We start from the raw sequence: 14,227 nt of genomic DNA, 5'->3' as shown, positions 1-14,227 counted from the left end.
TACGTCCTACCAGTTCATTGTGGGGTTCCTTCCATCTCCTTGGGGGTCAGAGTCCCCCACCAGCGGCCAAAAGGCACCCTAGTTGGGGGGAGAGGCTAACTTGGTGTCTTCCCACACCACCGTCTTGACTCCACCTCTAGACCTGCTTACTGTTTTTAAGGACAATCTCTAACATCTGATATTTCTAAACAAGACTCATTTGAAAAATACCTGTCATTTCTCATGGACTTAATGAAACTTTTTGCTTTTTTTTTTTTTTTTTTTTTTTGCTGTTCGCGGCCCTCTCACTGTTGTGGCCTCTCCCATTGCGGAGCACAGGCTCTGGACGCGCAGGCTCAGCGGCCATGGCTCACGGGCCCAGCCGCTCCGTGGCCTGTGGGATCTTCCCGGACCGGGGCACGAACACGTGTCCCCTGCATCGGCAGGCGGACTCTCAACCACTGGGCCACCGGGGAAGCCCAACTTTATGCTTTTATATCTGTCATTTCTCATGGGCTTAATAAAACTTTATGCTTTTTCAGCTGTGTAAAAGTTTAGAAAATTGATTCATTTTTTTCTTGCTTGATTCAACTATGTTAAAGACAGTCATCGGAGATGATGTTAATTTTTGCCTTTGTGTCTTATCTTCTTCAGTGTTTTTTAAACTTACCAAACAAGGAACTTCCCTGGTGGTCCAGTGGTAAAGAATCTGCCTTCCAGCGCAGGGGACGTGGGTTCAATCCCTGGTCAGGGAACTAAGATCCTGCATGCAGTGTGTCAACTAAGCTCTTGCACCTCAATGAGAGAGCCTGCATGCTGCAACGAAAGATCCCACATGCCTCAGCGAAGACCCTGCATGCCGCAACTAAGACCCGATGCAGCCGAAAAATAACCCCACAAAAAATTTGCCAAACAAGGACACAGGTAGGTTCACTTATTGAATATTTGTTACGATCAGTATGAAAACGCTGATTTATAAATATTTCTGTTTGGTACAATTCTAGGTATAAAAGTAAAAAGATGTAAGAAAGGCAAAAGTAAAAAGCTATATAAAAAACAGGAAAACAAGGAGCACATAAAATTATTTTTAGAACTAAATCACAGCAGCTTTTACTTTAGTACCAACTATGACAAGATTTTTTCAACTTTTAAATTGGAATATTTTCAGTAATTCAAAAGTCTTGGAAGAATGGTATAAGTAACAGCATATATTAATAGCTTTTACCTCAGTTTACTGATTGTTAAATATTGTTAATATTTTCTAACAATCTAAAAAGTTACATCTTTTATTTGGGTAGTTGAGAATTATATCTTGTTTCTGTTTTTTTTTTTTGGTAGTTTGCTTCTTGGTGATTAGGTACAGAGACAAAAAGACCCTGTGATAGAATCATCCCCTCACTTTCATCAGTGCCTACCTCGTGGTATCTGCTACTTGTGAGCCATTCATTTAGGGCATGGGTTCTCTTGGATCATAGCAAGGGGTGAAGAGGGGAAATAAGTGAATATTCTCTCTATAAGGTGTCTCCCTCCCCTCCCCCTCCTCTTTTTGATGAGTACTTACTGGTCTGAAGAATTAACCATGTGCATCAAAGCAGGGTGAATTCAATTTTCTTTTTTTCTTATCAAGTGAAGAAAGGTCAGTCTTTCTAGGTTTTTCTGGTGTAGTGTATCATCCATCAGAAAGTTTGCTATGATTTTGGATTCTGTTACATTTCCCACAAACCTGTCTTCAGAGTTAATAGTTTATAGCACTCTCGTTCAGATAAGAAGGATTGGCGCTGGAGGATTTATGATATCTAACCTAATTTTCCATCACCATACCTTGACCTTGGCTTTATAAGTTGTAGCCCATACAAAGCAATCGATTGCTACCAGATAGAGGCAAATGACCCTCTTTAACTCTAGGGCAATAGCTAATAAGGTCTTGATAATTGTGATTTATCCACTGTCAGCGGTGATTGCATGTGCCTCTCTGAAGCTGCCCTGAATTGATGGATGCAACCTGTATGACAGGAAGCCAGTTCCAGAGGCTTTCTCCTTTTATCCTTAGCATTGCCAGGGCTCCTAGAATGGGACCGATGAAGTCATTTTTCTTTCATTGTGGTTTTTTATAATGAAATACGGTAAAAATTCATCTTCTCTCGAGCACGCCATTTTTCCCTTGTCAGATCTACAGTCTTTCCTTGACTGAACCGATTTGTTATCTACAAAAGCAGTGGCCTTGCACTTCCCTTTTGATTCAAGGAGCTCTGGGTTGGCCAAGAGGAGTTTTCTTCTATAAATTTAGTAGTAGGTCAGCTCTTTCCTTAGCCAAGACATTTGGTTTCCCTTTTAATGAATTTGAGAGAAAAAGAAATATCTGTTATTGGTGACCCTCTGGAATACTTCAAACTATCTCATCCTTCGGGCATCATTGACCAACACCCTAGGCAGTAGCAAAACCCTGTGTTAGGAGAAACCAAAACTAATTTTTCTGTATGTCCCAGGATTGAAAGATACCTTAGTCATTAGTAAAAATGAGGATGTGGTAATCTGGATCCCTCTTGTTTAAAGACGTCATCACATACGAATTTGAGGAACACTCAGAGTCAAGCTCTTTGTGCTTCTGGCTTGTCTGAAGTGAAAGCCTGTTGGCATGTTCTTTAAAACACTGAATCATGGGTAATACTGGATTTACTATTATCAGTAAAACAAGAAAGTAGCTGGGGCAAGAAGAGAAGATCTTATATCCTGATGTTCAGCCCTGCCACAATGATACATTTTATATATTTTTTCCACTGGCTTTTGCTGGGTAGTATTTGATTTCAGTTCAATTTGCATCTGAACTCCTATATGCTTTTGTGTTTGTCCAGATTTATTAAATAAAAGTGTGTTAAGCATTTCTTGGGCACAGGAAAATGAAGACTCCTTCAAGCTTTCTCAGGCCCTTTCTTCAGTGTACCCCACCTTCCACATTATTATAATTGTCTGTTATGACACAGACCGCTAGTTCCCCTCAATATCCATTTTCCCTTTCTTCTGTACAGATAGAATTCCTTTTTTTTCTTTTTTAAAAATTAGTTATCTATTTTATACGTATTAGTGTATATATGTCAATTCCAGTCTGCCAATTCATCCCCCCCCCCCCCGCCGCTTTCCCCCCTTGGCGTCCATATGTTTGTTCTCTACATCTGTGTCTCTATTTCTGCCTTGCAAGCTGGTTCAAGTACAGACAGAATTTCTAGTTTTTAGCTGGGTGCATGGTTGCCCTGAGAATAAAGGCTACATTTCCCTGTACCCTTTGCAGCTAGTTGTGGCCATATGACTCTATTCTGGTCATTTGGGATGTGAGGGAAAGTAATGTGTATAGCTTCCAGAAAGAAGGGCATGCCCTTTCTTTTTCTCTTCTTTTACTGTGCTGAGTAGAATGTAAACATGACAGCAGGTCATCTTAGAGCTTGTGGACAATGGCAACCCTCCAAGGATGGTAGTGCAACAAGGTAGAAAGAGCCTTGGTCCCTGGACAACCCCATGGAATAGAGCAGATCTGTCAGCCCTACACCTTTATCTGGGCTGTTTCATGAGAGAGAGAGAAATCTTATTTAACTCACTGCAATTTGGGGTCTCTGCTTCACGCATCCGAACCTGTATTCTAATTAAAAACCTATTGTCTGGGGACTTCCCTGGTGGTCCATTGGGTAAGACTCTGTGCTCCCAATGCTGGGGGCCCGAGTTCGATCCCTGGTCAGGGAATTAGATCCTGCATGCCGCAACTAAGAGTCTGCACGCTGAAACTAAGAAGTCCGCATGCTGCAACTAAGACCCAGCGCAGCCTAAATAAATAAATAAGTGAATATTAAATAAAAAAAAAAGTGCTAAAAGATTTCTCAAAAAAAAAAAAAAAAACCCCCCCCCCCCCCCCAAACCTATTGTCGCCTTTCCCAGTGGACTGAAGCTCCTTGGGGATAAGCACTATGTTCTGGTCACCATTTGTGTTCAGCTAGTTCAGGACTAATTGGTTGGCTCTGGAGGTGGAACTGGAAACAGATTAGTTTTTTTCCTCCAAATGAAAGGACATTTTTAACGAGACACAATTACGTAGGGTACAAGTAAAACACAAGTAAACTTTTCTTCTGCCTCTTGCCTTCCTAGACTCAGTGGGGAGGGAAGGGGAAGGTCCCTAGGCAGAAAGGCAGGATAAGAAATAACCGGGCTTTGTCTAGTATCCATGGTCCACTAGGATGTCGCCACCCTCCCCTCTCTACTGTTGGTATGGTTGGAACCTAACCCTATATGCACCCTTGCCCTTCTGCCTAGGGGCTCTCCCCTTTCTTCCCCACAGAGTCTAGGAAGGCAAGAGGCAGGTGCATGTCCCATTGCCTTAGGCTATTCCACTGGGCTCTCCTTGAATGGGGCCTGCTCTGGGGTTCAGACTCTGGAAAGAATTTGTGCTGGTAGCCTAGGCAGCCTAATTACTATATCAAGGTAGACAGGCATTTGGGGGTTGGGTTACAGAATCACATTAAGGGCCAGATACTTAGGGGCTGGGACCCCCCCCCAGGCAAAAATGACTCATTGATCCTATAAAACATATGGATCCAAGCCAATTCTATGCTTACATTAAAAGCACCTTGTACCGTCATTGTCAAGTCATAAACCGTAACAATTGTTTGGACAAAGAGAATTTAATATATACACTGTTAACTAGATATAAAGTTGTTAACTAAGTAAGCGAAAAGGCAAGAAAAGAGCACCAACGCATCACAGAGACAGCAACTGCAGGAAGCAACTACCACTCACAGGGTTTGGGCAGCAAAGACTAGCATTACTAAAATTTAGACACTGGGAGGCGGGGCCTGTGGGTGGAGCTCAGGCCTCAGGGGCAGCCACAGCTCTACTGGGACCAGCATCTCTGAGCTTGGAGAAGGATTCCTGTGGGCTTGAGAACCGGACCACTAGGAAGGAGACAGCAGCTGGGATGAGGCTAGTGTTACACGTGTTGGAAAAACTGCAAACTGGATTTAAATACTTCCATGGGGGTGGAGGCAGACACATTGCTGGTGTGACGCTCACAGTACTTGTGAGCAGACAGGAGTCCCTTCTCTCTCTCTAACCTCCCAGTCTCCCTTGATCAGAGTGGAACCTGACAGGGAGACTGCTGGCCAGGCAGAAATGTGGTTTGCAGACGCCTAGTTCCAGCACCACAAGGCACAGCATAGAAAGATGGGTTTGGAGCTGAGAGACTAGAGCTTAGTAACTGGCACACACCTCAATAGTGTCTAAATTCAGACTGTTGCAAGTTGTGTCAACTAGCATGATAGGTAAGGCCTACAGACTTCAGCGACTTAAGGGACAATCTGGTGACTTAAAGGGAGAAAGATTTGTTCCAGGGAGATGAGGCAGATAAAACATCACAGGGCTGGTGATAGGAAATAAGTCTCAAAGAATGCAAAGGATTTCCATAGGCAAACCAGTGTAAGAAGGATGCTCCAGTGAGAAAGAACAATAGACTCAAAGACCCAAAGGCGGGTCCAAACCCTTAAAAAGACTGAGTTACAGGGACTTCCCTGGTGGCGCGGTGGTTAAGAATCCACCTGCCAATGCAGGGCACACGGGTTCGAGCCCTGGTCTGGGAAGATGCCACATGCCGTGGAGCAACTAAGCCCATGCACCACAACTACTGAGCCTGCGCTCTAGAGCCCGTGTGCCACAACTGCTGAGCCCACGTGCCACAACTACTGAAGCCCGCACGCCTAGAGTCCGTGCTCCACAACAAGAGAAGCCACCACAATGAGAAGCCCGCGCACCGTAACGAAGAGTATCCCTCAGGACAAAGCCTGAGCTACTCAAGCCTTTGGGCTTCCCTAGGATAAGGCAGGAGTTGGGGCATGACTGGGGGAACCCAGGACCAGCAACCTCCTAGGAATCTCACCCTCAGAGTAGGTAGGATTTTCTATCAATTCTTCCTCTCTAAGGGTGATGTTTTATGCTGGGCTGACTTGGACAAATTACTTAAAATTTCTGCTTAGGGAAGATTATTCCCACTTGATAAATAAGGAGACTGAGGCTCTACAAAGTTAAGTAACATGTCCATGATCACAGAAGCAGCGACTCAGATCACCTGATTTCCTACTGGACATCATTGCCTGCATATCCCTGTGGATTCTCCAGCTGAGCACGGCCAGCATGAATGCCTTCCCTTCCTTCACACCTAGCGCCAGACCTTCTTTCTGGATCTCTGAAGTCAGTTGGTGACTATATGGTTTGGGTTCCTTCCTTCTTTCTACCTGCATGCCCCTACCTTACCCCATACAATCAATCATGAAGTCTTGTAGATTTCACCTGCTAAATATACATTCTTATCTCTCTGTCACTGCTGGCTTGTCTTTATTCAGGTACTCACTTGATTGCTGCTAAAGCTTTCCATAGGTCTCCCTGTTTCCAGCTTTGTCCTTCTCCAATCCAGGCACCATTCTGAGGCCAGGGAAAGCTTTCAAAAACACAAAAATGTCATTCTCCTTCTTAAAAAGGCTTTGAATGGCTCCCATGGCTTCCTGGAGAAAATCCAAGATCCTTTATATTTCACAGTGAGGCCACCATAACATGGTCCCTATGAACTCCTCCAGCTTTGCTGGCCTCTGTCTCCCTATCTTGGGGTGGGGCAGGGGGACACCTGTGGCCAGGAAAACAGGGTCGAGGTTCACCTTGCTCCCTCCACTGACTAAGCTATGGGCAAGAAATCACAGTGATGCCACGTGGTGTTCTGTGTACCCCAGCAGGTCTCCTGCTTCTGATTTAGTGGCTGTGCTGCTCCAGCCTTTGCTCACTGCGGTGTAGCAGTGATGCAGACCCTGCGGGCTTCCATTTTCTCTGCTGAAATGAGTGTGTGAGGGTGCCTCTGGGAATTGCTTCTGTGCTCTCTTGTCTAGTCCTCTTCCTCTTTTTCTTTCTTTCTTCCTTTTTTAAAAAGTATAATTAGCCTTTTGTCTCATTGCACCTGAGAAAACAAGATGGGTCACGGGCAGCTCTCCTGGAGCCATATGAGAAAATTCAGCCAGGGTTCTCCTCTTGCAGTGGCTGCTCAAGCCAGCTGGTCTGATCCGAAAATGCCGCCTCCATAAGCGCTGCCAGTGTTCCTGATAGTACCCCAAGGATATCGGCTTCATTCAGTGGGACTAAGTGAACTTCCTGGACTGGGTCACCCAACATGCCTACCTTACCCCAGAAACAATGCTAGATCTTTGTACATAAAACAAACAAAAAGCGAAAACAAAACAAAACAAAAAACAAAAAAAAAAAGAAAAGAAAAAACTAACAAAGCAAAACAAAAACAACTTCAAAAGATAGTATATTTATATTAGACAGGAATCTTTTAATGCAAAGGGTAGAAACTCAATTCAAATTAGCTTAAGCCTAAAAGAGAATTTATTAACTTATTTAACTGGTAAATCTAGGGGTAGAGCTGGATCCAGGGATACAAATGTTATTATTATCATTATTATTTTTCTCTCTTTCTGTTCTGCTACTGTCTGTGTTGGCCACATTCTCTATTTCAAGATGTGTTCCCTGTGTGCAGGAGGTGAAGGGCGGCATGGCTGCAGCCACCCTAGAAGACCGAGAGCTTCTCTCTCTCAACATCTCTGTGTAAACTCCTGAGGAAAGACTCTGATTCATTCTGCTTTACTCATTTGTCCTACCTGCTCTCCCCCTCCCCTGCTCCCCTCAATCCCTGGGTCCAGGAGGAAGGGGAACACCACTTACTACAAAGGCCTAAGATCAGAAGCCCATTGCTATGGTCGAGGGGTGGAGAACTCTGATTGAGACTTCACCCAGAACCGCATGGAACTCGGGGGGCAGTTACCCAAAGAAATGGGGCTGTTGTTTTTAGAACATGGAGGAAAGGCATGTTGGGTAGACAAAAAAAAAAAAAAGACAACCAAAGAGATATCTCCACTATTATCACCTCCACTACAAACACCATCACTGTTATTGGAAACTACTGTGTTCTAGGCACAGAGCAGGTCCTTTATTACACAGCCTCTGTCATAACATTACATATGACACTCACCCTTTTATAGAAGAGGAAGCTGACGCTTAGAAACTTTAGCACACTGGCTCAGAGTCATGGAGCTAGTCTGTCTGAGGCCAGGCCCATGCATTTTGTACTGCACTAACCTTCTCCTGGTTGGGGAGTCCTCTGTCTTGACATTGTATGTTAATTATGGCTCACAGATGGCCCTATGAAGGAGCAACCGGAAGAGGACATGACTTTTAAAATTGACTTTTAGTCACATTGGCCAACTCATGTTTTTCTAATGTTGAAGGTGCATTTTTTTTTTAAGGGAATTCCTTTATTTTTATTATTTATTTATTTATTTATTTATGGCTGTGTTGGGTCTTCATTTCTGCGCAAGGGCTTTCTCTAGTTGCGGCAAGCGGGGGCCACTCTTCATCGCAGTGCGCGGGCCTCTCACTATCGTGGCCTCTCTTGTTGCGGAGCACAGGCTCCAGACGCGCAGGCTCAGTAGTTGTGGCTCACGGGCCCAGTTGCTCCGCGGCATGTGGGATCCTCCCAGACCAGCGCTCGAACCCGTGTCCCCTGCATTGGCAGGCAGATTCCCAACCACTGCGCCACCAGGGAATCCCTGAAGGTGCATTTTTATGATCCAATCTGTGGAATGAGTTTAAAGAACCAGTACTTTTCTCTCATGGGCTGAATGTGACTGCTGAGGTGAAGATGAGGAGGGATGAGTTATTATTATTATAATATTTTTATGTGAAAGGGGCATCCCACGGTATCTTGTGCTCAGCAAATGTGACTTTCCTCCTCCTCTCAAGAAACAAACCAACAAACTGGGAAAAAACCTCTCTCTTGATTTTCCAAAATAATCCCAGCTTCACTATGCTTCCCAGTTCTAATAGATTAGGACTGAGTTATTTAACTGGAACAGGGCTGCATAAGCTTCATGCCAGGGACATGAAAGCCCACCTACAGACATTTTAAATTCAGTGTTGCCAATAAGCATTTGTAAAAACAGAAGCCTACAAAGCAGTTTTGCATCCATTCTTTACTTTGGATTAAGTTAAAAAATCATTTACAATGGGTTTGCCACTAGCTGTTAAAGACATGAAGCATATGGATAAGTATCAAAAACAAAAGCATGGAAACAATTTACCCTTGACTCTGAGCTACATAGTGGGTTGAGGGAAGAAGTCAATGTTACATATATACTTAAACATATATACTGTATATAATTAAAATGTACTCTATCTCTTACAGAGTTCACACACACCCACACACAGTTTCAGTGCTCTGTGAACTTAAAATGTGGCTCACCTCTGCAGTGAAGAAACTTAGAGGCATTAATATGGAGCCTGGTTTTATCTTTTTTATTTTTATTTATTTATTTTGAAATCAAGATTTGGAGGAGTCTAATTCTCCGCAAATACAGATTCTCTGTATTTCTAGTATATTCCCTTCTGTCTTTTTTTTAAAAAATTGAAGTATAGTTGACTCACAATGTTGTGTTAGTTTCTGATGTATAGCAAAGTGATTGAGATATATATATATATATATTCTTTTTCATATTCATTTCCATTATGGTTTATCACAGGGTATTGAATGTAATTCCCTGTGCTATACAGTAGGACCTTGTTGTTCATCTGTTTTTTTATATATAGTAGTTTGTATCTAGCCTGGTACCATCTTGATCATAGTATACTTCACTAGGCTGGGGGGGGACTCTCAAGGCACATGAAAAACGTTTATTTGACTTAAGTCTCCCAGTTATACGCCTTCAGTTAGTGGCTGGCTGTCACAAAGGGCTTACAGAGACTGTGGTGTTTATAGGTCACCATTGGTGTTGTCCCCTTCACAGTCTCCTGCTCAGGGTGGGAGGTCATATTTCGTTCCACCCTCCTGGTCAGGGGTGGGCACGCAGGCCAAGGTGAGTCAGGCTGCAGATGGGTCAATGGCCTCTAAGATGACTCAATGCCAAGCATCTGCCCAAACTGTCCAGATGGTGACCACACTGGAATAAGCAATTTCTTTGTCTTTAAGAGGATCAAGATGTAGAGAGAGTCGGTGGGTTTGAGAGCAGGTGCTGCAAATACGTGGAGAGGGCCTTCTGCAGATGCCACGGGGCCTCAAAGCCACAAGTAAGCTGAAGTCAAGAGGTAGAGGAAGAGCATGTAGAGCTCCCAGCCATCATGGTAACAGGTGTTCCTTGAATGGGACTTCCTAGGCCAGTGCATTTGGGAAACACCACATGCATATCCTCTCTTGGAGAGTCACAAGGTGCTTTAGTATTTTAAAGATTCTGAAGATCCCACAGCAAGAAACTTGTCTACACACTGTTAACTCAGTGTTTCCCAGATATATTTGACCACGGAACTCTCACCTGTTCCCATTTTACCATGTTCCAGGGAACGATGTTTGGAGTGGGAGCTGGCATGTGGGTGGGAGTAGAAGGAGAAATGGCAGCAGAAACAGAGTGGTGGCTCTGTCGAGTTCCTGGTCGTCAGATCTGTTCCACACTCCAAACTGCATTCTAGTTGTCGTGAGCCAAGGTCTGTCCTTGGGCTGCCATGGTATTTTAGAGTTCCTTATTTCCACCAGTATTCCTATCTCAAACCTCCACTCTTTAAGATGAATTGAGTCTTTTTACTGGTAACTAAGAGACTGACTAATGTAACTGGATGTTAGCTGTGTCTCCCCAGATACTACGACCAGTGACAAATGTCCCTACTTCCTTGTGAGACGTTGGACCACCTATGTGGGATGTGCTAAGAGACCGCGGAACTGGTGTGGCCAGTATTCACCCCTCGTGTGCTTCAGGTGAGGGGGAAGAGGAGGGAGAATCATCATGGGGGTGGACAGTGAGAATCCTTTGGAGAAAGAGTTGTCAGTGTGTCTTCCTCGGGGATGGGGGAGCTGTCTCCCCCAGCGTAGTAAGCCAAATCGGGGGGCCTTCAGAGTTTCAGGTGGAGGGACTGGTGCCTGTTTTCACAAGAGCTGGCAGAATGAAGCAAGAAGGCACTGATGGAGGAGCTGGACTCCCGTGGGTGCAGGAACTAAGGTGTGAACAGGTGAGGACCCATGACAGAGGGAGTGGAACTTTACCATAATAAAGAGAATCTCATGGAGGGGCAAGGTGAACCCAGCATCAAGAGTCTGGAGGTGGACAGTAGGGACACTAGAGCTGAGGGGATGGCATCTGTGGCCAGAATAGGGAAGAACCTTTGTATTCTATTACAAGTTAACCACTAAAGGGATGTTTCCTGTAAGCTTAAATTATACATAATAGCCAATTTCTGGGAACTCTGCCTCCCAGGTAATGAGCACTAAGCTAAAATACCTTTGTTTAGCTCACTGGAAACGTCCTGACCAGGCCCACCTGTGAATGACTGCAGGGAGGAAAAAATTAACACATCCCCTCCGAAGGCTGATGGGAACCAGGAAATGCTTGACTTTACGCCTGCCCGTTTTAGTATAAAAGAAGCCTGAATTCTAACTCAGGCAAGATGGTTCTTTGGGACATGAGCCCACCATCTTCTTGGTCTGCCAGCTTTCTGGAAGTTGCTATTTCTCTTTTTTTTTTTTTTTGCTGTACGCGGGCGTCTCACTGTTGTGGCCTCTCCCGTTGCGGAGCACAGGCTCCGGACGCGCAGGCTCAGCGGCCATGGCTCACGGGCCTAGCTGCTCCGTGACATGTGGGATCCTCCCAGACTGGGCCACAAACCCGTGTCCCCTGCATCGGCAGGCGGACTCTCAACCACTGCGCCACCAGGGAAGCCCTGAAAGTTGCTATTTCTTGCCGCAATAACTCGTCTCTCAGTTTACTGGCCTGTCCTGTGGCGAGCAGTCTGAGCTCGGACTAGGTAACAGTACCATCTATAGCGGTGACTACATCAGGGTCCTTGGTGGGGAGGAGGGTTCCCCTGTGAGGAAGAAGTGTTGGTAATTGTGTGTCTGCTGTGCTGAGGCCTGCTTTTGGATTACAACTCCACCATGGAAGAAGATTTCACTCTCCCCATCTCTTTTCCCTCCTAGCACTCCTGGTCCCTGGGGGACCCAGAGGCAACAGAGGGCACAGTGGAGGAGGCATAGAAGGAGCGGACTACGGCCCATGCATCCCATTCTCAGCAGTTTTCCTAGCAAGGTAGGTCCCAGTTGGGGGAAGAGAGAAGTTTTAACTGAATGTGAGTTTGGAGATTGGCTTTTTGACCAGGCTAGAATTTTTGCCTAAAATGACCACAGGACTTTTATGCTCTGAGGGACTGGAGACTCTCTGAGCCTCAGGTTGGGATGGAGAAGGTCTGCATGTGAGTTTTGCAGAGGACATGCCTTTGGCTCATTCAACCCTGTACTCTACGGACCCAGAGTAGGACATAGCTAAACATCAGTATGTAGTGTTTAGAAGTGTTTACACTGCTTCCTAAGTAACTATGCATGAACTAATTCTAACATGAAAGCTTTTGAACACTTACATTGCATATCTGATTAACACAATCAATTCATACGTGTTCAAGCACTGAACATTGTTAAGCACCTCAGCTGGATACTGGGACTATGAGGGTGAATAGGAGTTGCTTCCTGTCCTCAGAAGCGTGCAGTCTAGTGTGAGAAGCCCTAGTCCAACCTGGGGCTTTCCTCCTTCTGGCTGTAGAAGAATCACAGTGCTGTTGGTTTAAATGTATCGTCACTCCTAAGTCTGATTTGGTAGGTCTGTGTTGGGGCCTAAGAATCTGCATTTTAACAAGTATCTTGTTCTAAGACCACCCATGGAAAAATAATATAATAATATTATTTATATAAAAATAATATATATAATATATAACATACATAATATATATAAATTATATATATTAAAATATATAAAGTTATATATATATAATATAATAATAATCTAGCCTTCTAATCAGCACCACATACCAAAGCAGTTTAAAATATAAATTTATTTATTTATCTGTTTTTATTTTTGGCTGTGTTGGGTCTTCGTTGCTGCACCCAGGCTTTCTCTATTTGCGGCAAGGGGTGCTACTCTTCCTTGCGGTGGGAGGGCTTCTCATTGTCGTGGCTTCTCTTGTTGCAGAGCACGGGCTGTAGAGTGCAGGCTCAGTAGTTGTGATGCACAGGCCCAGCTGCTCCGTGGCATGTGGGATCCTCCCGGGCCAGGGCTCAAACCTGTGTCCCCTGCCTTGGCAGGCAGATTCTTAACCACTGCGCCACCAGGGAAGCCCCAAAGCAGTGTTTACTGCATTAGAACATGCATTACTGACTGCCACAGAATTTGCACCTAGGATAGTATTACCCACTTGGATAAAGTTTCTGCCTGTTCTTCATTACATCAAATGAAAACAGCTGGATAGATTTTCATCAAATTAGAAGAGCATGTTTGGGCTTGTCTGACTTAAAAGACAGGGTAAAGGAAATGAACTTTGGGAGTTCCTAAGGAGGGGGTCCTTTGCAGAGAGGCAGCCACCTTCAGAGCAGTGTCAGGCACTAAATTCTGACAACGCTGCTTTTCCCAAGAGCAGGCTGGGCTTAGGGTGGAAGCAGCAGGAGTTTATTGATTTAACGGTGGTTAATGATTGATGTGAGTGGCCTTGGGGAGGCCAGGTACCTGATAACAGAATTTTCACAAAAAAATATGCAGGAGAAAATGGACTATAAGTGTGTGAACACAGAATTTTAATCCCCATTCAGCTGTTCGTCATGGAAATTTGGCCAAGGGTTCTTGCTTTCTCTGTTTTCCTGATTTTATAATTAGGACACTGCTGACTCTTTTTCATAAGGTTGTTGTAAGGAGTCATGAATGAAATGCCGTGTGAGCACTTGGAAACTTTATAAAGATGAGTATTTTTTTGAAAAGATGAGTTTTGTTGTATGTTAAAAATGCGGAATAAGTTAAATTTTATTGCAATATCTTGGACTTGGTTTAATCTGGCTTCCCTTATGGTGTATTGTTTATTTTCCTTATCGTCTATTTTGATGACTCGGTTTACAAGTGTGGTGCAATTTTGAAATCACATGTGATTAGATTGAAAACATGTAACATGGGAACCAGGGCAATTGGAAAACAAAGGGTAGGCGTATTTTTAGAAAGCCGAATAGGACTTTTAGAGATAAAACAAGCGTGGAGAAGTATGCTAAGCAACCGACTATGGACTTACAAATAGAGGAGTTCATTCTTTTGGTTATTAATTTGCTAAGGGGCCTTGAGCCATGAATATAGATGAAATCTATGAAAAATTGACACATGTATTT

At 44.2% G+C, this 14,227-nt stretch overlaps 1 long non-coding RNA gene across 2 annotated transcripts; it reads left to right on the top strand.

The window, feature by feature from the left end:
• The first annotated feature begins 401 nt into the window (after positions 1–401).
• LOC113622661 (uncharacterized) lies at positions 402–12,739 on the top strand. 2 transcript variants are annotated; one of them, XR_003433610.1, is made up of 4 exons: positions 402–903; positions 10,664–10,795; positions 10,934–11,046; positions 12,011–12,739. It is a non-coding gene; the product is annotated as an uncharacterized LOC113622661 (long non-coding RNA). The 2 variants fall into 2 exon arrangements; XR_003433609.1 differs by having other exon boundaries at positions 10,664–11,046.
• Positions 12,740–14,227: the final 1,488 nt, after the last annotated feature.

This window comes from Aethalodelphis obliquidens, unplaced genomic scaffold (assembly GCF_003676395.1).
Source record: "Aethalodelphis obliquidens isolate GAN/ISIS:26980383/991018 unplaced genomic scaffold, ASM367639v1 scaffold10, whole genome shotgun sequence".
In the NCBI taxonomy this organism is placed as follows: Eukaryota; Metazoa; Chordata; class Mammalia; order Artiodactyla; family Delphinidae; genus Aethalodelphis; species Aethalodelphis obliquidens.
This window is presented reverse-complemented; position numbering and strand designations above follow the sequence as displayed.